Source organism: Ascaphus truei, chromosome 14 (genome assembly GCF_040206685.1).
Source record: "Ascaphus truei isolate aAscTru1 chromosome 14, aAscTru1.hap1, whole genome shotgun sequence".
Classification (NCBI taxonomy): Eukaryota; Metazoa; Chordata; class Amphibia; order Anura; family Ascaphidae; genus Ascaphus; species Ascaphus truei.
In genome coordinates this window covers 30,827,171-30,852,319 of record NC_134496.1, presented here as the reverse complement: position 1 = coordinate 30,852,319, position 25,149 = coordinate 30,827,171, and the positions used below count along the sequence as shown (strand labels likewise).

At 42.2% G+C, this 25,149-nt stretch overlaps 1 long non-coding RNA gene across 1 annotated transcript in view; it reads right to left on the bottom strand.

The window, feature by feature from the left end:
* LOC142465393 (uncharacterized) overlaps window positions 1–25,149 on the bottom strand; it is a 196,493-nt gene that overhangs the window by 154,841 nt on the left and 16,503 nt on the right. Inside the window, exon 2 of the long non-coding RNA XR_012787865.1 lies at window positions 9,121–9,334. This is a non-coding gene — a long non-coding RNA (uncharacterized LOC142465393). The remainder of the gene's footprint in view (window positions 1–9,120; window positions 9,335–25,149) is intronic.

Sequence of the window (25,149 nt, the reverse complement as noted above, 5' to 3'; positions counted from 1 at the left end):
AAGGGATTCTGCGACATGACATGCAAATGAGTACACAGTGCCACCTTTTGTCTCAAAACCATTAGTACATGGAACCCTTAAGCCAATGCTCGCTGTTTTAAACACAGCTTTTTAACATAGCCTGGGATGAGATGCAAAGCCAGTGAACCCACTCACAGACAGACTGTTTCGACCTTGTAGGTCTCATCAGTGTGAGATTGGTTGTACTAGCTTTGCATTGTGTGTGTGTGTGTGTGTGTGTGTGTGTGTGTGTGTGTGTGTGTGTGTGTGTGTGTGTGTGTGTGTGTGTGTGTGTGTGTGTGTGTGTGTGTGTGTGTGTGTGTATATATATATATATATATTAATATTAACATTTATGTGGCAAATCTTTATTTTCTCAGTGCCAATAGACTTTATTTATCTTCCCCAGTCTGTCATTTTTATCTCTCAAAGAGAATAAAATATTCAGTAGGATTATTATCCTTAGCAGACCTGGTGTTTCTCCTTTAAGCAGAGTGAAATCATCTTTGTTATGTGTTTGCTTCCTGATGTGTAAGGCTCAGTGTATCCTTCTACTCAAATCGCTCTAATCACTAAGAAAATAAGAGCGATCCGTCCAACACAATAGAAAATGTAGACGTTCCGTTCACAGATCGCAAGCGCAGCCCATTCCTAGCCAACGCTGCAATGGGGAATGTACACCTATGATTTATTAATGATAATCACGGGGAAAGCTATTTGTAATAGCACACGGAACAAAGACATTTCCTCGCTGAGAGGTGGTGATAACGGGCCATTAGTAACGTTTGTGCCGGCGGTAATTGGAGAAATAAATGATAATTTTCTTTGTCTGTACACTAAGTGCTGTTTACACTGCAAATGAAGCACTCTCTGTGTACAGAAGAGCTTTGATATGTAGTTACCCCTGGGACATTGTCTAAACGATCCGACCCCTCCCAAAGAAACTGTGAATATCTGAAGCTTGCTTCATGGTTACTGACCAGTGGAAGACATGCAGAGGCACTCATGACTTCTCTATCCAGGGAGTACCCACCTTTACCTTATTGTGCAATCAGTGCCAGCTTTGCTAAGCAGAATCAGTGAATCAGTGACCACGGATTCTGCACTTCTTTGTCCCAGGCTTAGCTGTACAAGCTGTGTAATGCAGCAGGCAGAAGCTAAATGTTAGGAGATCCATGTAATATTGGATTGGAAGCTAAAAGTGACAGACCTTTGCGTCCTTTGTATATCACTACGCGGAATCCTCATCTTCCTCTTGACCACTGTGTGACTTAATAATGGGGTGAATGAGGCATGTTCGGGGACCTGGGATAGCATGTAGTTTCACTCACATGTTCTTTATCTTGGTTATTAAAATAAAATAGTAGTGGTAGTTTACTTATTAAAGTGTACTAATGGCAGTGACATATTTAAGGACAAAAGCACTCTGAATCACAGCTGTATTCATTCTGAACCCCTTCAGTCTACATCTGCGTCGCCCCAAAGGCGCACAGCCTTTGGCGCAGTAGAAGGGCCGCCAAAGGGTGTAAGCCATTTGCTGCCGTTCACTGATGTTTGTTGGTGTTAAAATTGCTGTATTTCAATCTGAATCTCTCCAACCCTTTTATCCCCTGCACCTAATTTTCCAACTCTAACTGTCCATGAAATGTATGTGAATTGACTATATAACCCTGTTCATTTAATGTAACCATGCATTGTTATAACTCTGTGCCAAGGACATACTTGAAAACGAGAGGTAACTCTCAATGTATTACTTCCTGATAAAACATTTTATAAATAAATAAGTCTCTCCTAGGACCAAACTGGACTAATGGTAGTGACATGTTTAGGAATCAGTCCCTTTTAGGACCAAAGAGTCCTAATGACAGCGACATGCTTAAGGGGTCACATCTTGGTGATTGACACCTTTTTTTTTTTTTAACCAAAATTGGACATTTATAAGAATATTTAAATAATTTTTTTTAAAATGTCAGTTTGTAAACACGGTGAGCTGAGACTTGTGAGGGTTTGATTTCACCTGGCTGCTCCCTTTTGCCTGATATCTGTGTGTGTGTAACAAGAGTTTGCACTGGCAAAGCCCAACCCATGTTATTGTCTCTCTAATCAGGATAGGGCGGGCTCAGGGTAAAAAAAATACTTGATTAACAAACATTCCCCCATTCAGTGAACCCGAAGATATACAGTTTGTATGTACTTTAAAAAAAGAAAATAAATAAAAGCAGCCAAATCTTTGCTTTTAGAATGGTTAGATGTGTTAATGGAAGCCAACTAGACTGTAACACTGTTTTACAAAAAGGTGGTTTTCTGGCGGGCTATGTGCGACTGTACCTTTAAATTAATGCAGGGCTTACCAACTTCAATCCCAAACAAATCAAGTCTTTTGTTTGTAACGTATAATTAAGCTGATTTATTGGTTAATTTATTATGGGCATGGGAAAACCTGACCTGTTAGTGGCTTTTAAAATTTGAGGGGTGGTGATAGGATCCTTCCCCCCGATACCTAGAAATACCCTCTCTTCCCTTCTCCTATGAGGATCTTTATTCAATATCTTATAAAGACACTTTCCCGGGCTGGGGAAGAATTTAGCTCCACATAACAAAATATCCATATTTTCATCTTCAGAATTCAAAGTCCGGCAGCTTTTGATTAGTGATATAAGTTATGACACTGGTACTCATATTTACTAATCGGTGCTATTCCACCATAACGATCGGTGAAAGCCAGAAAGTGTCATAAAGTAGCACCACTTGGTAGACAAGGTCCTTGATATTTGCAGCCCAATGAGTGTAATTATTAATCCCTCCGGCTTCTATCATGCAACAGCCTTAACCTGTTGTTTTTCTCTCTGCTGACAAAATAGTTTTAGATGAAGAAGAAAGGAATAGACAAGTTTATACTGTTCCACAAAAAGGAAAAGACAGAGGGGTCAGCAATGCAATGCAATGCATTGAAATACTGTTCTGCTGAATAGCGTCTTCTCGGAAGTGCAGTTTTAGTTGAAGATTGAGGGAGTAGTTACTTGGTGAATAGAGGTTTGGTAGGCATTTCGGAGGTGGAATTCTGCCAGGGCGAAGACGCAGGAACCAAACATAGATTGGAAGCTCATCTGGGCCGGGACTATATCTGTAAAATTTCTATGAGCTGCGTACCGCGCGCTATACTGTAATTGTGAAGCGCTTAGAGTCCCATTGGGAGAAAAGCGCTATTTGATATAAAGGTATTAATATGAGCCATATTCTGGCTTCAGCTGAGCAGAGTGTGTATAGTTGGTATAATGAGACATTAGCAATGTTTATAGGGGCAAATGTGTGCATAGAAAGAAATGCTTTGCTGAATATATACATATATATATATATATATATATATATATATATATGTATATATTCAGCAAAGCATTTCTTTCTATGCACACATTTGTACATACAGTACAGTGTTTGACAAACCTATACATTTGCACGCCCCGGGCGAGTGGATTTAACATCGTGGCGAACTCCTATTGGCCCAAGCAGCACACGTTTGGTACTAGGTGGCGAGTAGATTTTCTTGTTCGGCGAGTAGATTTTTTGGTGATTTGTCGACCACTGTGTATATATATATATATATATATATATATATATATATATATATATATATATATATATATATATATATATATATATATATATATATATATACCACCACTATTAAGGTTATGGAGGTTAAAAAAAGTGACTAAAACCCTCCACAGTAAAGCATAATATTTACAGTTGCTATATATATATATATATATATATATATATATATATATATGCAAATATAGCTGTATGCTCATCTGCATGTCTTAGGCAGGTCTGCAACCCCGCCTTTCCCCATTATCACCCAGCATACAGCACTTCCACTGCAGCAAGGGATTCTGGGAAATGACATGCAAATGAGCACACAGTGTCACTTTTTGTCTCAATAACCATTTTTAACATGGTTCCCTATAGGCTTAAGCTTGCTGCATGGTCACAGCTTTGAGCACAGCCAGGGTTAAGGTGCATACCCAGAAAACCACCCACAGACAGCTATTTCGACCTTGATGGGTCTCATCAGTGTGGGGTTGATTTTACTGGGAATGCAAGAGAGGCTATGGGATAGGCTAAACCATAATACTGAGTTAAGTTATGGTGAGTAAAAATAGTGACAAAAACCCTCCACAGGAAAGCAAATATGCAAATATAGCTGTATGCTCATCTGCATGTCTTGGGCAGGTCTGCAACCCCGCCTTTCCCCATTATCACCCAGCATACAGCACTTCCACTGCAGCAAGGGATTCTGGGAAATGACTTGCAAATGAGCACAGTGTCACTTTTTGCCTCAATAACCATTTTTAACATGGTTCCCTATAGGCTTAAGCTTGCTGCATGGTCACAGCTTTGAGCACAGCCAGGGTTAAGGTGCATACCCAGAAAACCACCCACAGACAGCTGTTTCGACCTTGATGGGTCTCATCAGTGTGGGGTTGATTTTACTGGGAATGCAAGAGAGGCTATGGGATAGGCTAAACCATAATAAATCATCCCCACACTGATGAGACCCATCAAGGTCGAAACAGCTGTCTGTGGGTGGTTTTCTGGGTATGCATCTTAACCCTGGCTGTGCTCAAAGCTGTGACCATGCAGCAAGCTTAAGCCTATAGGGAACCATGTTAAAAATGGTTATTGAGGCAAAAAGTGACACTGTGTGCTCATTTGCATGTCATTTCCCAGAATCCCTTGCTGCAGTGGAAGTGCTGTATGCTGGGTGATAATGGGGAAAGGCGGGGTTGCAGACCTGCCTAAGACATGCAGATGAGCATACAGTTATATTTACACTTATAATATATATATATATATATCGTAGTGTTCTTAAAATGGCAGTGGACCAGACATATCGCAAGAAGAAATTACCATCTTTGGACGAAGATGTAATTGGATTCCAAGGTATATCAAAAGATCGCGACCAAAAGTAAGATGGGAGGAAGAAATCAGAAAATGTGTTGGAACAACATGGAGAAGAGAGTCTTGCAACTGCAGTACCTGCAAGATCATTGGGCAGACCTTCATCCTGCAGTGGGTCAATGAGCTGAGGGAAGTAGATGATGAATAAATATATATATTGCATTGAGTGGATACAGTAACACTGCAAACTGAGGTATACATCACCACACAGTGTAGGAGTGTCACAGGCAGAATAGTAAGTCAGAGCTCCAGATCAGGTATTTAGGGTAGGGCCCCCCTCAGCAGACTCCCACTCCAACGCGTTTCGACCAGAAACTGTCTTCTTCGGGGAGTCACTGTGTGGTGATGTATACCTCAGATTGCTATTTGCAGTGTTACTGTATCCACTCCATGCAATTACGCAAATTGTTTGTATGGTGATTCTATTAATGTGGATATAATCTTTCAGTGTGGGTTTTCAATCTACAGGTGTGCTTTTACAGAGCCCCCTGTGTCCTGTGTATGTCAGTATTGGCCTGATGCTTAGACCCTTGCCTCCAGGTTCACATTGTATGGTAGAGTTGAGCCCCCCTCTTCTTTTAATTTTCATCCCCTGTTTTATCTCACCTTTAATAAATTTCTGTTTACACTTTATATTTATGTCCGTGTGCTTCTTATAAGGTTGCTTTCTCTGTTGTTTTGATATATATATAGCAACTGTAAATATTACTGTATGTTCATTTGCATGTCTTAGACAGGTCTGCAACCCTGTCTTTCCCCATTATCGCCCAGCATACAGCTCTTCCACTGCAGCAAGGGATTCTGGGAAATGGCATGCAAATGAGCACTCAGTGCCACCTTTTGTCTCAAGCTCGTATTACACAAGCAAATCCTCAAGCCAATGCATGCTGTTTTAAACACAGCTTTTAGACAGAGGCTGGGATGAGATGCAAAGCCATATATATATATATATATACACACATTCACATATATATACATACATATATACATATATATATATACACACACACACAATTTGAATTAAAATTGCTTATAAACCGTTACCCTATAGATGTGTGTGACTATCTTTGTGATCTTATGGAACCCAGGATTCTGGCTTCCCAATGTCATCACCAATTCACACTGTCTCTGTCACCCTCCCTCCTCTCTCCCTTCCCTTTTCATAAAAATTGTCCTCATGAATGATTTATACACGTCTTGTTATCTGGAGTGATTTCCAGAAGACCCAAGCCCATTGCTGCATAATTGTTAATTTTAACACCATAATAGACTCAGATGGAAAGAACGATTAGACATTTATTGCACAATTAAATAAAACATACTTGAGAATTACAAAAGGCTCCGTAATTATTTCAGACCATTAATAAAATGGGCATTAAATTATAGAAGACATAATAGAGAAAGGAAATAGATTTTCATTGCAGAAACAGAAGCTGAGAGGGGTAATAGATCCTTGTTGAATTCTCTTTTTTTTCTCTCCCTCTCTCTCTCTGAAATTAATTGTTGCCCGGGCTTAATTCAAAACGGAATAAAAGAAAGTGGGAAAATGTATTGAAGGAGCTAAGATGAAAAGCCTATTGTTTGGCTGGACAAAAGCCACTGATACACTCCACTGAGAATTGAAGCCACACTTATTTTTGATTTCTACGCCCTTTGGTGAAGAGAGATCAAACTTCCTACACACCATCCCTTCATTTTTTTAATGGGATATGCTAAAGAGACCATCCCACCATGTACCAAACTAAACTAACAACAGTTATATGTTTTCTATACATACACATATATACATATATATATTTCTTTTGATGTTGTTATTATTCCTCAAAGATGCATAATTGTAAGCTCCCACGAGTAGGGTCCTCATTCCCTGTTTGTATCTGTTTGTGCTTGTCCCTCCTCATCTGTATGTAACTGTTTATGTAATATACATCATTCTGAACCCCCCTTTGTAACACTCTGCGGAATATGTTGGCGCTTTAGAAATATACGATAATAATAATAATAAAAAATAAATGACATACAGATTTAGCAGGGGGAATATTCTGGGTTGTCATTGCTTTTCAATCCAATGGAAAATCTGCGTTACAATATTCTGCATTATGAGCGAGTGTAAAAACCGTAATGTAATGTACACGATTATCCAGTTACATAATTTCAATTAGCAGTCTAAAATATAATGTTGGGTCATAAATAACATTATATGCATAAAAGTGACTTCCTACCAGGTTTTAGTTAATAAATTGAACTATAAAATAATTCTCATGAATAGAAATGTATTCATTAATAATTCATATTATTTTAGGTTATTTGATAAAATAAATCCGTATTTTTTTTTACATAGCTGTGTAAGTTATTTTCTAAGGTGTACGGTAAGGGTTAGTGGGTAATGGGAAATAGGGAAGGGCTTTCCTGTTGCATTATACAGCTTGTACTGCAAAGTCTGGGTTACGGAAGTACAGTCAGCACACCCACAAAAAAGACAGCAGTTTGATGTCAGGAGCATCTAGACGCATTTTGCAGTAAAGGTGCAGTCCCTCTTAGAACCAAAATGAACCAACGGCAGTGAAGTATTTAAACAGCTAAATCCAGTTGATTTACACTTTTTTTTTTGTAACAAGAAACAGACACATATTTGCATGTTTAGTTTGTAAACCTTGGAAGCTGAGACTTGGGAGGGGTTTGATTTCCTCTGGCTGCACTTTTTCTGTGATACCACTATATGCTGAACAGGGGTTTGAGCAGGCAAAGCACCCCTCTCCCTTGCCTCTCTATCTTTATTGGCTCTCACTGGGGCAGGGTGTGCCAGAGGTTGAGTAAACATTTGATTGACAAGTGCGCCCCCATCATATTCAGAAACCTTAATAAAAAATAATTCTTCATTTCCAAAAAATAGCACGAGAAACCCTGTTTGTGTGTTATATCTTCATTCATTTAGTTTGGGTTTAAAGTACGTAATTTTTACACCGACATATCCATCATTATTTCTACAGCTTCAAGTACCTGGCTCTCATCTCGTCTGAACACAGCATCTTCCCTTCCTGATGCCACTTGGAGACATATTATTTCAATTTCAAGTTAAGGTATTTCTTCCGATACTTGAGGGCAGATGGAGTAGCTCAGTGAGTAAAGATAGTCTCTCATAACAAAGACACTGGGTTTGAAGCAGTCTGATTCAAAGCCCCATGTTAGCTCCTTGGGTAAGTCACTTTATCTACCTGTGCTTTACAGTAGGCATCAAACACAGATTGTAAATTCATCTGGTCCGGGACTGCGTCTGTAATAATTCTACATACAACTAGCTATATGTGGCGTAAAATATGCTGATCTAGTAGATCTTAAAGGTAATTAAACATTAATCATCCATATGCCCCATCACCCATATGCCTCCCACATCTCCCACTTCCTCCATCAACTGTGTGATCCCTACATACCCCCCCAAACCTATCTCGACCCTGCTCTTGGCCTTCCCCAGCCCGCCCTCTCTTTCCTCCTCGCTATCTTGGGACCCATGTCTCCTTTGCTACCTCCTATCCGCCATCCACAATTTCTCTAACCTAGTCAACCACTGGGTGTTGTACAGTACCTGGTAGGCTATATATCTGGCATGTGACATCATACTGCTGACATCATAATGAGCTGCAGACATCTTGTTGCTTAGCAACTCTGAAACAGCTGAACCTTTGTACGGAGACATACCTAAGCTTTTTATGTAGATGATGCTGCATACCACTATACTGTAATTGTGAAGCACCTTGAGTCCCAATAGGAGAATAGCGCTATATGAAATAAAAGTTATTACTACATTATCTCTTGCTTGTGCTAAGTATTGATAGAAGTTGGCTGGTAAACATGCCCTGTTTGAGTGCAAAATGAAAACAATGTCAAGAAAATGTAAAATGGGGAGGATGTGGGCACTTGTGAATCAAGTATTTTTTTTTTTAATTTGTAGACTATGCAGATGAAACTTTTAGCGGAAACAAAACAGGTATTATCGTCTTCCTTGTAAACATTCAACCACATTATAAGCGCAGTTCCACCTCCTACTTGTATTTGTTTTTTAGCCCCTATTTTTTTCACAGGATGGGAACCAGGGTTCCCCCCTGAGCCAAACACCCCTATTTTCAGCTCTGGGGATCCCCCAGTTCCCGAGGTACTTACCGGTTATGCCGCAGAATTTAAATCTCGCTGAGGGGAAACAAAATGGCTGCCAAATCTCGGTCCTGTAGGAAGCTGCAACACTATTGGATGTGGCGTTCTACTGGACGGCCATTTAATCCACTTTAAAAACCCATGAAACAATACGGGTAACTTCATTAGTAAGTATCTCGGGAACTAGGGGATCGCCAAAGCTGAAAATAGCACCGTTCCAATCCTGTAAAACAAAAAAGAGGTTAGGGAGGGTAGGCTGCCCCTTTAAATGGACACATTCCTTGTCTGTCCGCCAAAAAACAAAGACGTTTTTCTTTACTGCATCCAGCGAAATTCATTCCTGCCAAATATTTATTCTTATTTTAAAAAAAAATAATAAATAGCAAAATGCATTGCATGGCCCTGGCCTGCCAGCGAAGGGGTTAATAGTAGAGCCCTAAACCATTTCAATTCTGAAAGGGGAATGTCTTTTTGCAATTTGTCATTTCTTCAGTATCAGGAAGGCTAGTTTTCATTCGTTTCGTGCAACAACAACAAAGCAGATCTAATGAAGCTGTGCCCTTGGACTCCATGGAGATCCATTGTTATCATATCACAAGAGATGTAAGACAGCCCAGAGTAGGAAAACCTTGATATATTTATGTGTAGTTGTCTTGTTACACAAAAACAGAGGGGGAATTAGTGGCATAAACAGAATAAACTCACACTGCCTATGATCCAATATGCTAATTTCCATTGTAAATCATTAAAGGTGCAGTTCCCTATACATTCATTTTTTTTTTACAGTAAATAAAAATACTGCTTTTCAACATTATCTTTTAGCATACAGTGCTTCCACTGAAGCCAGGGATACTGGGAAACGACATGCAAATGAGTACAGTGTCATCTTTTACTTCCCGTCCATTTTAACATGGACCCCTATATAGGGTAACCATAGTTGTCCCGGCAAAAAAACGGGGAAAATGTCAGGCATGCGCAGTTGGCACTTGCGGAACACGCATGTGCGATCCAAGCTTGCAGGTCGTACATGCGTGATCGGAGCATGCAGGTTGCGCGTGTACATGAGTGACCGGCAAACGCTGATTGTGTGGTCCGCAAGTGCCGATCGCGCATGCGCAGTCGGCAAGTGCAGATCGCGCATGCTCGGCCAACAGGATAAAAAAAACTGGGAGAGCATCCCAAAAAGTTAGACAGAGCCCTAAAAACCGGGACATCTGGTCACCCTACCCATATAAGCTTATGCCTTCTGTATTACACAGCTTTTCAGCACAGCTTGGGTTAAAGAAGTGCATAATCAGTAAACCTACTCAGAGACAGGTGTATTTATTTATTTTTTCAAATTTAAATCACAATACATTACAATAGGGTGGCTGTTTTCACCTCTGGAGTTTTGACCCTGCTCAGTGATTTAATCAACTGGGCATTTTATTGGTAGAACTTATATAGTAAAGTGTGTCGCGCACACCCAAATTAAAAAAAGCAAAAGAAAAAGGTTACCGGGTGCATCCAGAGAAGAGGCAGTCACTCGGCAGTACCAGGTGAAAAGGAAGACCAAATCTTTATGCAATTCTGAAATATTGATTAAATACATGGTGTATGACCAATATTTGGGCCTGATTTGCCTTCCTCAGGGTTAGTTAGCAGGAGTTGCCACGTGATGTGAACACTACTATACTGCAGGCTTTTTTTAAATGAAAATAAAACTAGACAGCTAGGAACATAAAATAAAAATAAGATTGGTTAATTTGCTTTAAAGCGGCAATCCAAGCACTTTTTTTAACCCAGGATTGAAGCAGAGGGTCTCCGGAGCTGAACGCCATTAATTGAATCTCCGGGGACCCCCTGCTTCCAGAGATAGTTACCTCCTTGGGGGTGCCGGTAGCCGCTCGCAGTTGCGTGCCCCGGCGCGCGCGCACACTGGTGACGTCACTGCTAGGCTCACTCAACACTTCCTCGGTCAGACACATGATTAAGCTTCTCCCAACATGTTACGTGACAATACTGGCCACTTCCTCAGGGGATGTGGAGCCTATCAATCCCATGTACTGTACTATTTATACCCTAAAAGTTAACCCCTCCATTGCCATAAATGAAGGGATCAATTGAATGTGCTAATTAGCACTATTGAGAAACAATATAGGTGATCACATAAAGACCCAAGTGCTACCATAGGGTCAGTGGGGTTAGTAATCAACATATAATAAAACAATAAAGACTTTCTAAAAAATATATAAAACTAGCTAAGAGACTAAAATTTTCCGCTCCCTCCTCATTCCACTCCCCCTGTCTATTTCTCCGCTCCCCCAGTCTTTCTCCGCTTCCCCTCGCTCTCCGCTCCCACCCCCCCCGCGCAGCTCCGGTCTCCCGCACCCCCCCCCCCCCACACGCAACTCCGGTCTCGCACTCCCCTCCCTCTGCGCAGCTCTGCCCCCCCCTGCGCAGCTCTGGTCCCCCCCCTGCGCAGCACACAGTGTCACATAAACAGAGAGACACACACAGTGTCACACACACACACACAGTGTCACACACACACAGTATCACACACACAGTGTCACACACACAAACAGTGACACACACAGTATCACACACACAGTGTCACACACACAGTGACACACACACACACACAGTGACACACACACACACACACACACACACACACACACACACACACACACACACACACACACACACACACAGTGAGACACACACACACAGTGTCACACACACACACAGTGTCACACACACACTCACACTCTTCCATACACACACACAGTGGACAGGATGAGGGGGGGGGGTAGGGAGAGTGGAACGTCCGGCTATCCGAACAGGCGGCTCACCACCTCCCGCCAGCCGTGACTGCGTATACGAAGTGATACCCTATCCATATCCTCAACAGATAAGATTGCTTTTTCTACCTCCTTTTTCTTGTATTGCCTTTCAATAAATTTGTCCTTAAGGTCTTTCACTTGCTCATCATAAATATACTTTTGAGAGCAATTTCTTTTGATTCTAAGGGCTTGACCCTGTGGAATATTTCTTAGCCACCTTGGGTGGTGATGGTTAGATGCTAGGAAATACGTATTCGCATCTACTGCTTTAAAATAAGTTTTAGTCTGCACCAGCCCATTTTCAATATACAGGGACAAATCTAGAAAATTCACTGTATTTTTGTGGCTATTAAAAGTGAATTTAATATTGCGAGTGTTCTCATCGAGATGAATCTTGAATTTTTCAAGATCATCTGATGGGCCCCTCTAGACACACAACACATCATCAATGAATCTTTTCCAGAGCACCAAGTTTGCACCAAATGGGTTGCCCGACCAAATATGGTCCTCCTCCCAGGCACCCATAAACAGATTGGCATAACTTGGTGCAAACCTGGTTCCATTGCAGTGCTGCATGTCTGGAGGTAGAACTATCCATTATGGTGGAAAAAATTGTGATTCAGAATATATCTAATTCCTTCTAGAATGAACTCCCTTCAGTGTACTGTCCACATTTGGATCTTTCTGGAGAGCGCTCTTGATGGCATCAAGACCCAAGGAGTGGTCAATTATGGTATATAATGACACCACATCACACGTCATCCATATTAGATCCTCACTCCAAACTAGATCTCGGACTATAATATGGACGTGGGTGGTGTCTCTGAGGTAAGAGGGAATTTTAACTACATATTTCTGCAACAAATGGTCCACAAACTGTGAAAGATTGGAGGTCAAGGACCCAATGCCCGATATTATGGGCCGACCTGGGGGTCTCGCTAGGTTCTTGTGGAAGTAAAATATTGGTATCCTTGATTGTACAACCGTCAAGAAATCCAATTCTTGTTGGTTTATCACTTCATCTCCAAAACCTGGCCCCAGCAGATCAGACAATTCTTTTTCAAAATGAATTGTCTGATCTGCTGGCGCAAGGTTTTGGGGATGAAGTGATAAGCCAACAAGAATTGGATTTCTTGATGGTTTTTATCTTTTGGGGAAATTCGATCTGGTGCCAAGCATGGAGACGTGCATCAGCAAACCAAAAGAGAAGACTTTGGCACAAGCACAGGTTCTATCAGCTGAATGCATTTCAAGCCCACTTTGTAAGTAGGCAATTATGTGGTTTTAATAGTGTATTACACTTGGACTCTGTATACTGCACTATGGTGTGCCCCGTTTTTCTTGTATACCATATTCTAGGATGAACACTATCCATAAAGAGGACACTATATAAGCAGGATGCAGGACTGGGAGTTTCTTCAGATTTGATTGTATCTGTGGACATTCTTATGGACATTAGTTCACCATAGCGGTAACCCGTTGTGTTCTAAGTCAGATATGCGCCGGGGACTTCATTTGTATATGTTGGTATTTATGTAACAAACTCCCAGAGAAGTTTCTAATCAAGATCCCCTAGGCAACTTCACCCAGTATTAATCCTCTAGCTAGGTTATTAGTGGGTTCTTCCTTTATTTGTATCACAGCACTTATATCTGTAGGTAGTTAGTACATTCATTTAGTGCACTTAGTTTTAGGTCTAGCGCTTTTTTTTAGGTTATTAGTTATTTATTTTTTTGCAATCCTGGGTAAATAATTAAAATAAATGTTAAAAAATAAAAAAAAGCGCTTGATTTGCTCCTTAAAAGGGCGTCACACAGCGGTTACTTTTAAAATAGGACAGATCGGTGAAAATTGCACCTTTTTAGGGGATAATTCTGATTTGACTCACTCGATGGATAGAAAAAAAAACAAAACCCATAATTTGAGGTGTCAATATAGAAACTTGTGATAATAAGTGGTAGGCGGTACTACTACTTTTGACCTTTTCCTCTAGGTTTCTATACAAACCAAGACTCTATACTTTTGCACTTCCTTTTTCTAGGATATGGGGTATTGGTATAGAAATGTCCAGATCCATATCTGTTTCAGTTGCTTAAATATTACATGCACAGGTCTTTTACATCATTACAAAGGGTGAAGAATAAGTATCAGACAAGTTTATAATTTTGCAAGGTCAGGTAAAAATGGAAATGTATTTATTTTTCTACGTGAATCCAAGAAATCAAAACTTCACTTTTTACTATGTGATTAAAACGTGACCGGTTTCTTTAAAATTAATCTAGGGTTAATTCCCCCTAAAAGAAACTGACAATCATACAATCTGATGGCAGATAAGAACCACGTGGCCCACATTTTCTGTCTATTATCCTATCTGCTGTTAAACCTCAGACCCTATTAGATCCGTGGCTTTTTTTGTATTTAGATTAGCCTCGTCTATCCCTAGCTTGTTTGAATTCCCTTGCTGTACCAGACCTTACCAATTCTGCTGGGAGGCTATTTCATGAATCTACCAACCTTTATGTGACGTACTTCCTCACATTTCCTCTTGGCCTCCCACCCACCAGCTTCAGAGAATGACCACTTCTTTCTTTGGAATATGCTTCCCTCCTGCACATTTGTTGAATCCCTTTATATACTGTATGTGAAAGTTTCTATCATATCCCTCTCTCCCTTTTATCCTCTGAATATATTAAGCTCCTGTAGTCTTTCCTGATAAGTCGATCATGCACCACTTTAGTAGCCCTTCTTTGCACAATGTTCAAATTATTTACATCCTTCTGGAGATATGGTTGTGGCGTTAAGGGCAATGTGGCTCTTCTAATAAAAGTAAAGCCCAGCCATTGCCCCATTGTCTGGATGGATATACAGGGTAGCCCTGTAAATTCATACTATCGGGCTTATGTATAAAGTGATTGCACCGTTTATTATTGCAGAAGTATTGGTGTTTGTGTATAACTTTGTGTTCTGGATGCCCTGGGCATTCTAGACTGGTAATGCACTTGCTCAGCCTGCACGCCCAGGGATCCGGGTGCAGAGAGTCCCACGAGGAGGTGGAGGACAATGGAGGGTGGGATGAGCAGTCTTCTTGTCTGGAAGCGAGTGGTCTGATAAGCAGGACCATTGTCTACCCAGACAGAGAGGCGCCTATCTCATCAAGATAGCGAGCCAGCTTTGGAAACAGGAGGTAAGCGCTGTACCCCATGGCTGATTCGTAATTCCCGCCCTCCTTGCCTTGGCCTCTTCATCCTCCCCCTGTCCTAATTAAGCAACAATTTATTTTTCCCCTCATGAGATATCATTGGATGATATTTCACTGGGGTTTTTTGTTTGCATTCCCCTGGATCAATATACTGTAAGTACGGATATAGGAGAAAGTATCTGTTGTCTAAATTTAGCATAGATTGAACTTGATGTGATGGACACATGTCTTTTTTCAACCTCATCTACTATGTAACACAGACAAGCCCTCATCCTTTGATTAGCTCACCACCTAGCATCCGCGTGGGACAGCTATAAGAACTAGAGTCAATTCTAGTACTAGAAAGTTTGCTGTCTCTGTCGTACGAATCGACCAAGTACAGTTCTCCAAGGTTGTGCCGGAGTGACCAGAAAGCGAAACAGTGTGCTCCGCTACAGCAGGAAATTTAAACTTGCTCCTCCAGGAATTTCCGCCTACTATACGTACCAGACTTTAAGCTGATACAAGAGTGGAAGCTGTACCGGGAAAGGCATTTTGGTGACGCAGGGCACCTAGATAGTTTAGGATTCCCATTGTATGGACCAGACAGTGCGAGTAAAGCTCTATTGTGATGTGTTGGATCTGCTGGCTCTCGCCAGAATACAAATTATTTTATTTGACTTCGGTGTCCTGTCTGGTGCTTGATCCTGCGAAAGATACCTCGTTTCCCATAGACAATGGCCTTTTTTTTTCTTGACATGTATAGGTATTTTTAAATAATAATATTTTGAACTTTTAACATTTGTATTATAAATTAAAGCAATGGATGGGTTTTACAATCTTTATCTAATGTATTTTGCTGATAAGACTGCATGTCTATCCTCAATGTCACAGGTAAATTGCTAGTTTTTCTCAGTATAATTACAAAGGCGTCATTAGTTAAACAGATAAACAAAAGTAGCTGATCCGCTTGTATTCATAGAAAAGCAACACCAAATTACATTGATCATTTAAAATGTGTTTATAAGGTTTTAAATAAATATGTTAATTAAATGTTCTATATTCCAATGAATACTTTATTTGTATTATTCTCATAATTAACATTGGGTAGCTTTAGTTTTTAGCCTTTCCCAGGCCCGCCAACAGCTTTACAACACCCAGATTGTTGAACAGGGGGAGGGGGGAAGTACAGGAGAGTCCAGTCAAAGGAGAACCCAAATGGAGGAGAGCCCAGACCAAGGAGCACCCAACTGGAGGAGAGTCCGGAGCTTTCAGGACCCACTCAGAGACGAGGTCCCAGCAGGAGGACAATCGTCTTCCAGTATTTGCCTGGCCTGAGAAAGTTGCCCTGTTCATTATACCGTTGGCAGCCCTGTCCTTGACCCTAACTTATAACTAGTTCTCGAAATTTTCAAATGTTTATCAATATGCCTTTTTCTGTTATTATAGTTTTGAGCTGTCTTTGGCCTAGCTCCGTTGGACCAGAACCTGTGACATGACCTAAAACAGGACAAGATCGGACATTATGTTCCCTGAGGTTAATGCATATCCACATAGCTAAATTATATGCAAACATAACGGTCATTGCGTGTCTCGTCAGTGTAGGATATCAATGTTATCTGCCAATAACGTGACATTAAATATGTCTTAGCATTCCTCCCATCGAGACCCTGAGCACGCACTTTTTTATAGTAGGAGTGTTACAGATGCAGCCACCAGTATCCGATAACTTGCCTTGGTAAATCTGGGGCAATCGCCCAATAAACTGCAACATTACTGTTAGATGTCTGCAGCCAGACTAATGGCCCATCGGATTAACACAGCGAGGGTCCCTGCAGTCCCATTCAAACTGCTTTGTTAATCCAATGGGCCATTAGTCTGGCAGCAGAATCTCACAGAAATGTTGAGGCATTTACTGTGAAATGCCTTAGGCCACGTGAATAAGTGCCCGCGACGGGCGACGTCGCTGCTAGCGAAAGTTATATGTCGCTTTGCGGCGGCATTGCAGGCATACTGGCATTTGATTGGTTCATGGGCTGTCACTTAAGGCGACAGCCCTTGAAAAATCAAATATTGCCAGCTACCAAAATTCGCGACGCTACGTCGCCGTTGCGCTTACTATAAGCGCACGCAGTGGCGGCAATGCATTTGTTTTTGTCGCGGGCACTATACGCACGGCCTTAGTTTTTACCCAGGCAAGTGATCGGATAATGGTGGCTGCATCTGTAGTTACGCCAAGTTTAGGTATGAACTAAGTAACGTAACATTTTCCCTGCATCAACAGTAACGGAGTTTAGTGAATATACGATTGTCAGAGGAAGCGCCCCTTCTGCATATCATTATCACTAACGCCCGTAAAAATGAAGGCTGCGCTATTTAAATGTGTTAATGTCACATTATTCACTTTAGTGGATAAGTGTTACTCTTAATATGACGTTAATTTAGGCTAACGTCATGTTAAATAGCTTGATGCAGCTTAGTTTACCTGGGACTTTGTGTCTTACATCCCGAGATTCATTTCACTAAAAATAGATTATTTGAAACAAAAACGGCATATTGTCATTGTTGTGCTTGTTATCCTAAGAAACAGCACCGATCATGAAAGATTTCGCCATTTCAGACAATACATACATTATCACACACTTTAAAGCTATTTGTCTCGGATGCAGTTTTTCTTCTTATCAAATTCCTATTGTTTTATCTTCACACGCAATGACAAACAGTGTATTATTTGAGAAACTCAATGCACACAGAGACCCCTGTGGGCTTAAAAAGTTGAGCGTGAAGACAAATGCAATTTCACAAAAAATGTTTTTTTTTAAAAAGGACAGTTTTTTGTTTTCTGACGGGAAAATGTATTTATACGACACCATGATTAAAATCTCTCAATCTTTTTAGCTCCTTTTATGTTGTAATCATATTTTCTTTTTTTTGGTATAGTATTGCAGCCCTGTAATATTTTCTTTCTCGCACTAAAATCCCATTCCTAATAAATTCTACATTACCTGTAAAATTCCCCTCCTATTGCTGCCACCACTTGCACCTCTGCTTCAGTCTCCCTCTACACCACTTAATATGACGAGAAACTGTATAATTCAGTTAACAGTGCCTTAACCCTACCAGTGTCAGTAAGGCAGAGTACTAGCACTAAAGGAGTTATCTTCCACAAAGCTGAGTGAAGGTTAAATGTGCGTTAACCTGCTTCTCACCTTGTTAAACAGGGCATGTGCCCCCTGTCAATCCTGTTTGCCCGCTCGAGGCGGTCTCCTCTCTGTCCCTCTTGTCTCTACTGCTCTCTCATGCCTCTCTCACTCGCTGTTCCATTCCCCCAGAACTCCCTGCTCCTCAATAATTACTTCTCTCCACCTCCGGAAGCTTAAATACACAATCCTTTCAAGACACATTTAATCACCCTCTTATCTAAACTATATGAGCCAACACACTTACGTAAACTACTGATCTCTTTGTAAGCCACCCAAATCACTTACTGTACTGTATGTTGTAAACTCTTCAGGCAAGGATTCCTTTGAACCAAGGTCTACTTACTATATTTAATGTATATATCCCTGCTCTGTATGAAATGTCCCAGTAATATGTCCTATTTGTGGATACTTTTTACATGTGATAGTGATGTATTGCCACTGCTCCTATAACTGCTCCTTATAACTCTTCCCCTAACTGCTCCTATACCCCTCCCGTAACTGCTCCATCTAACTCCTCCCTTAACTGCTCCTTTAAGCTCTCTCTATAATTCTTCCCGTAACTGTTCCTATAACCGCTACCAATAATTCCAAATTTAACTGGTCATAAAACTACTTCGGACTGACTACATTAGAGTAACGGGTGCTCGCCACAAACAGGACAGAACCGCGAGGCTGAGGTGGGGATTCAGAATACACCAACCGGCAGCCGTGTGCAGATCCGTAGTCGTGTGGCCGGGTCAGGGTAGAAGAAGTAGGATAGTGTTGATACTCACCGTGGTCTAGGATTGGAGATGTAGAATAGTCGATGTGCGTAGCCGAGGTCGAGGTGTAGAGAAGGCAGGGGTCCAGGTACAAGCCGAGGTCAAGGATAGTAGGAGACAAGACAAGGTTAGCAGAATTCCACAAGACAAAGCAGGACACGGGAAGCTGGGTGATTCGGGGTAGCACTTCGTCGCAGGTTAGGACTACTATGCTCAGCCGATTTGGAGCAGGGATCGGTAAGCATATAAAGGACTGCAAGCCAATCAGGGGAAAGGCACAAGGCTGACTGTGATGATTGTCATTTGATAGCAGAACCAATCCACGCTGAGTTGTACGGCTGTGAACGCTGATTGCCATCCACCCACTCAACTGTCAGGAGGCGGAGTAAGCACCGCAGGTGAAGTAGATGAGATGGTTATCCTGCTGTCAGTGTTAACTCCTGGTTGGGTCCTTTTGCCTGACAACAGTAGAACGCCACCTACGCAAAATCCTGTCAACATGAGGCGCATCACCAGTGGCATCACGGGGCACGTCACACGGTCGGGGCCTAAAACCAATCCTCAGAGTATCCCTCCCCCGTCAGAAGCAACTTCTGAGCCCTTCAAGGATGGCTTGAAGGGATACCTCCGGTGGGAGGCCCGGACCACCCTAGGAGCGTGTAGTTGGTCTCTGGCGATCCAGGAACGCTCTTCAGGACTGAAACCCCTACAGTGGACCAGGTACTGGAGCTTCCCTCTGGTCACCCTGGAATCCAGGACGGTCTGAACCTCAAATTTCTGTTGTCCTTCTACTAGGACTGGTTAAGGAGGGAATACTGAAGCAGGAGACAAAGAATCCAGTACAAATGTTTGAGAAGAGAAGTGTGAAAAACTGATAGAATTCTCATAGATACTGGCAAAGTGTAGCCGGTAGGCCACCGGATTGACCTTCTCAATGATGGTAAATGGACCAATGTATCTAGGTGCCATTTTTGCTGTGGGTGCCTTTAGTCGAATATTTTTGGTGGACAGCCATACCCTTTCACCCGAATTGTATGCTGGTGTTTCACGTCGATGTCGATCTGCCTGTTTTTTCTGCATAGTCACTGCTATTCTTAGGTTCTCACGAATTCTCTCCCATGACTCCTGCAGTTGTTGAATCCTGCTATCCACTGCAGGAACCCCGGATCTGGGTCCTGTAGCAGGAAGAGATGAAGGATGAAACCCATAATTAGTAAAGAATGACGATTCCTGTGCTGACTCACTTCACAGATTATTGTGTGAGAATTGGCCCAAGGCAAGAGCTCTGTCCAGTTGTCCTGAGTGTCTGAAATGAAACATCGGATGAATTGTTCCAGTGACTGATTTGTCCGTTCCGTCCGGCCATTCGTCTGTGAATGATAAGCGGAAGAGAAGTGAAGAGATACTCCCAATTGCTGACAAAAGGACGGCTAGAATTTGGAGATAAATTGGTACCCCTGATCTCATACAATAACTTGGGGAACTCCATGAAATCGAAATAGTTATTTAATGAATATCTCCGATAATTTGAAGGCATTAGCTAGTCCCATAAAGGGAATGAAATTTGCTTGTTTCGAAAACCGGTCCACAACCACCAGGATTGTGTTCATACATTTGGATACTGGTAACTCTACAATGAAATCCATAGATATGTGGGTCCATGGCCGATCTGGAATCAGAAGTGATCGCAGCAAACCTGTGGGCCTATTACGGTAGTTTTATTTTGAGCACATATTGGACATGCTGTGATAAAATCTTTTACCTCGCCACCAAAAAGTCCATTCCGGAAGATCGACAGTGCTTCTTGTACCTGGATGTCCGGAGCATTTGGAGCAGTGACCCCAATCCAGTACCTTCCTTCGATATACAGTATGATGGTGCAGTGAATAGGCGTCCTTCCGGAAACTCGAGACCCTCTGGAATATTAGACTGACCTTGCACGATGTCTTCAAAGGAATCGAACGTTGCAGTGGAGATTATACGAGATGGGGAAGTATGGTTTCTTCTCCGTCCTCAGTTTTGTCCTCTACCAGAAATTGGCGAGAAAGGGCGTCTGCCTTCAAATTCTTAGAACCTGGTATAAAAGAAATAACAAAATTAAACTGAGAGAAAAATAATGACCGCCGCGCTTGTCTTAAACTAAACGACGAGCGCCCTCGATATATAGGAGGTTCTTGTGGTCTGTTAGGATGGTAACTGGATTTTTGATACCCTCGAGCAAATGTCTCCATTCCTATAATGCCATTTTGATGGCCAAAAGTTCACGGTTGCCTACGTCATAATTTTGTTCGGCTGCCGAGAATGTTTTTAGAGAAAAAAGCACATGTATGTAGCTTGGTCTTAGAATCCTTCCTTTGGGACAATACTGCTCCTGCCCCGACGTCCGAAGCGTCCACCTCAAGGGTGAATGGTAATCCAGGATCAGGATGCACCAGAACAGGAACTGAAACAAAGGCTGTTTTAAACCTTTCAAATGCCTGAATAGTCTCTGTAGACCATAGTGAAGGATCAGCTCCTTTCTGCATCAATGCCGTAATGGGAGCTACGACGGACGAGAAATTTTGAATGAACCTAGGGTACTAATTGGCGAATGCTAAAAACCATTGTACAGCTTTTAGACTCATGGGGCGATGCCAATCCAAAATAGGTTTTACTTTGGCTGGGTCCATGGCAAGTCCAGGAAGTCCTGGTCTGATGAAATTGACATTTCTCTAATTTCGCGAATAACTGATTCTCCTGTAGTCTTTGAAGTTCCTGTGTTACATGTCCCGAATGTTCCTGTACGGTGTTGGAGAAGATTAGTATGTCATCTAGGTATACAATATACAAGTGAAGGTGGTCAAATAAGGCGCAAAATAACAAAGAGTGCTCACTGTTCTTAAAGTGATATTTAAGTTGTAAAAAAACAACAAAGTGAATAAAATATATATATATTATATGTGTAAATACAAAATCAATAAAAAGTCGGAACTCCCTTCTCCAACCCTCTGGCAGGGCCTGTCTCCACAGGTCCAAAAACGTCAGAATATGTTCTCACAGTCCAGGGGGAGCATAAAAGAAAGGAGAAACGACAACAACCAACTAAGTGCAGATGAATGGCAAAGGTGGGTAATTATCAGGCTAATATCTTGGCTCTAAATCTTGCCTACTCACAGGATGCAAGTGAAATTCAGGCACATGTGCTGTGATACTCTGTAATCAGGAACTTAGGACAGGCTGTGACTCCCGGTGTTGATAAATGGGTGTACCTCAGTAAAGAAGGGATAACTCCATAGCACAGATCAGTACGATTGTTGCAGGGTACATGCAACCACACTCGCGGGTTCTTTGGATAAGGCTTATTTATTTGAGCCTTAAAACATACAGCACACCAAAAACAAATAGCTTCTCATCAGCAAACAAAAGAAAATAGCTTCTTCAGCAGACAAAACAAAAAATCTTCTTTTTAGCAGACAGAACAAAATAGCTTCTCTTTAGTATGCAGAACAAAATAGCTTCTCTTTAGTATGCAGGAGACAGACAGATCATCACACATGTACTTTGCAACACAGACGTTACAACAGTAATCTCTTCAGCATTTTCATTCCTGTCTCCTCACCAGCTCTCCTGCATGTGTGAACAGGCTGGGGTTTTAACACCTTGATTATGCATCTGGGGTCAGACTAATTAAGCAGCCCTTCTCAACTTAACCTCGTCACTGCTGCACTGCAAGCCTAAACATAGGTTTTCCAGGCATATGGCTGGTGACGTTCATTCACCCTGTCACATTCCTCCCTTGTTAGTGTGTGGCTGGGGCCACGCACGGCTGAAGCCCGATCCTCCACCCCTTCTCTAGAAAAGGAGTCAGTATTTGCATTTTCTTTTCCTGGCCTGTGCTGAATCTCAAATGAGAAGGGTTGGAGGGCCATATACCACCTGGTCAATCTAGCATTGGAGTCCTTCATGCTATTTGACCACTTTAATGGAGCATGGTCCGTCACCAGAGTAAAATGGACTCCTGCCAGGTAATGCCTCAAAGCCTCGATTGCCCACTTTACTGTGAGGCACTCCTTCTCAATCACTGAGTAGTTTTTTTCCCTCGGGAACAATTTCCTACTCAGAAAAAGTATCGGATGTTCCACTCCCTCAAACTGTTGTGACAACACTGCCCCTAGCCCTATCTCTGATGCATCGGTTTGCACTACAAAAGGCCTGTTGAAGTCTGGGCTCCTAAGGACGGGACCCTCTGATAGACACCTTTTTATGTCCTCAAAGGCTCTCCGACACTCCCTTGACTATACCACTTGTGTAGGGGCACACTTTTTTGTGAGGTCCGTTAATGGGGCTGCAACTTCCGAGTAGTTGGGGATGAACCGCCGGTAGTACCCTGCTAAACCCAGCAGAGAGCGTACCTGCGTTTTTGTTTGGGGGGGTCGGAACTTCTTTCAGGGCAACTACCTTGTCGGCTAGTGGCCTTACTTTTCCACCTCCCACTGCATACCCTAAGTATTTGGTTTCTGCCTTACCTAAGGCACATTTCTTAGGGTTGGATGGGAGCCCTGCTTCTCTTAGAGATTTGAGGACCACTTTCAGCCTATTTAGATGGGCCCGCCAGTGTTTACTATAAATGACAATGTCATCTAGTTAGGCTGCGGCATAAGCCCTATGGGGCCTCAGCACCTTATCCATGAGTCTCTGAAATGTGGCTGGGGCTCCATGCAGTCCAAATGGCATTGTCACAAACTGGTATAAACCCATGGGAGTGGCAAAGGCTGTTTTGCACTTGGACTTTTCCTCTAAGGGTATTTGCCAGTACCCTTTTGTTAAGTCCAGCGTGGATATATATTCCGCGTTACCAAGGGCGTCAATTAACTCATCCACCCTTGGCATCGGATATGCGTCAAACTTGGATACCGGATTGACCTTTCGGAGGTCCACACAAAATCTTACCTTCCCATCGGGTTTAGGGACCATAACTAGTGGACTACACCGCTCATTGCATGATTCCTCAATCACTCCTAAGTGTAACATTTCTTGTACCTCCTTCTCTACCAGGGCCCTACGACTCTCAGGCAACCTATAAGGACGGGAACGTACTTTTACCCCAGGTGCTGTCTCGATCAGATGTGAAATTAAATTAGTTTGCCCTGGCAAATCAGAAAAAACATCATGGAATTGTGTAATTATTTCTAACATCATGGAATTGTGTAATTATTTCCTTTTTGTTCAGAGGACAACTGTCTACCCATTGGGATTTTATCGTCACCCACAATGTTCTCCCGTGGGGGCTGAGGACCCAAATCCGTTTCCTCCTCCACCGGGTGGATGAATAGAGACCGCTGTATCTTCCAGGGTTTCAGCAAATTCACATGGTAAATTTGTCTACCCTTCCTGGACCCTGGTTGAGCGATCTCGTAATCCACATCACCCGTGCGGCGGAGTACTTCGAATGGGCCCTGCCATTTGGCTAGGAGTTTGCTCTCACAACTGGGTAACAACAACATTACCTGGTCTCCCGGGTGAAACACTCTCATGCGAGCATTCTGATTGTAATGTCTCTCCTGGCTGTCCTGGGCTGATCTAAGATGCTACCTAGCAAAATGGCCGACCACATCTAGGCATTTCCTAAGGTCTAGTACATATTGCAGGGTATTCTTAGAAGGGGACCGCTGTTCCTCCCTGGACTCCTTTAGAAGGTCTAGGATACCCCGGGGTTGTCGGCCATACAGCAGTTCAAATGGAGAGAATCTCGTGGGGGCCTGGGGAACTTCCCGCACTGCAAACAGCAGAAAAGGGAGAAGTTCATCCCAGGCTCTCGTCTCTTAATCTACAAATTTCCTCAGCATCCCTTTTAGAGCTCGGTTAAATCTTTCCACCAATCCGTCAGTCTATGGATGGTAGACCGATGTCCGAACCGACTTGACCTCTAGTAATTTAAGACATCCTGCATCAGTTTTGCCATAAAATTTGTACCTTGGTTTGTCAACATAACCTGGGGAAGTCCAACCCGTGAGAACAGCTCCAACAACTTGTTGGCTACTTGTTTCGCCGTTGCTATTCTCAGGGGGAACGCCTCAGGATACCTTGTT